Raw genomic sequence first — 716 nt, 5'->3', positions numbered from 1 at the left:
GATTTTGGGAGTTAGGTTTGGTAACAAAATTCACAGATAAGTCACCTGAATCCTCTCGGGAGGGGTTCAAGGTGTCCATTGCAGACAGCCGATTGGTTGCTAACACAGCTTTGCAGTCGCCACCAGGCACAGCGGATGCAGCTTCCAGAGATATGGCATCAGCATTTACAGTGAGAAGGGCATCATGTTAGCAAAACTCTGGCATAGCTCCAGAGACCCAGCAGAGTGTAGAAGACCTGCCCTTGATGTTGATGTTTGTTCTCTGACAAGACAGATAAGACTTTACATTCATTTAAGGACTCTCAAGCAACTCTGTTGGGGATTTATACCCCAGCCACAAAGAGACATCATTTTGCGGGTCAGTAACAGCAGCAGCAGTATCGCCCTCAGCAGTTTTTCAGACAGGTATCTTACCAGTTAAGGCACCAAGACTACTCCAGAAGGGGGAACAAGTCAAACAGAAGAAGACCTTCTGGATCTAGTTTTACCCAATCAGTCTGTCCTCCTCCAGCTTCGAGAGCAGCATACCAGTGGTGAATGTCTCAATCCTATCTCCTCAGTTTGGGGACAGGCTGTCTCACTTCTACAGCACTTGGGAAGCCATAAGCACTGTAGGATTGAGTTACGGTATTCAATTTCTCTCCATTTTCCCCTCCCAACCCCCATTCTGTCTCTATTCAGGGCTCCTCTCTCGAGTCACTGTTTCTTCAGTAGGT

Source organism: Eretmochelys imbricata, chromosome 25 (genome assembly GCF_965152235.1).
Source record: "Eretmochelys imbricata isolate rEreImb1 chromosome 25, rEreImb1.hap1, whole genome shotgun sequence".
In the NCBI taxonomy this organism is placed as follows: Eukaryota; Metazoa; Chordata; order Testudines; family Cheloniidae; genus Eretmochelys; species Eretmochelys imbricata.
This window is presented reverse-complemented; position numbering follows the sequence as displayed.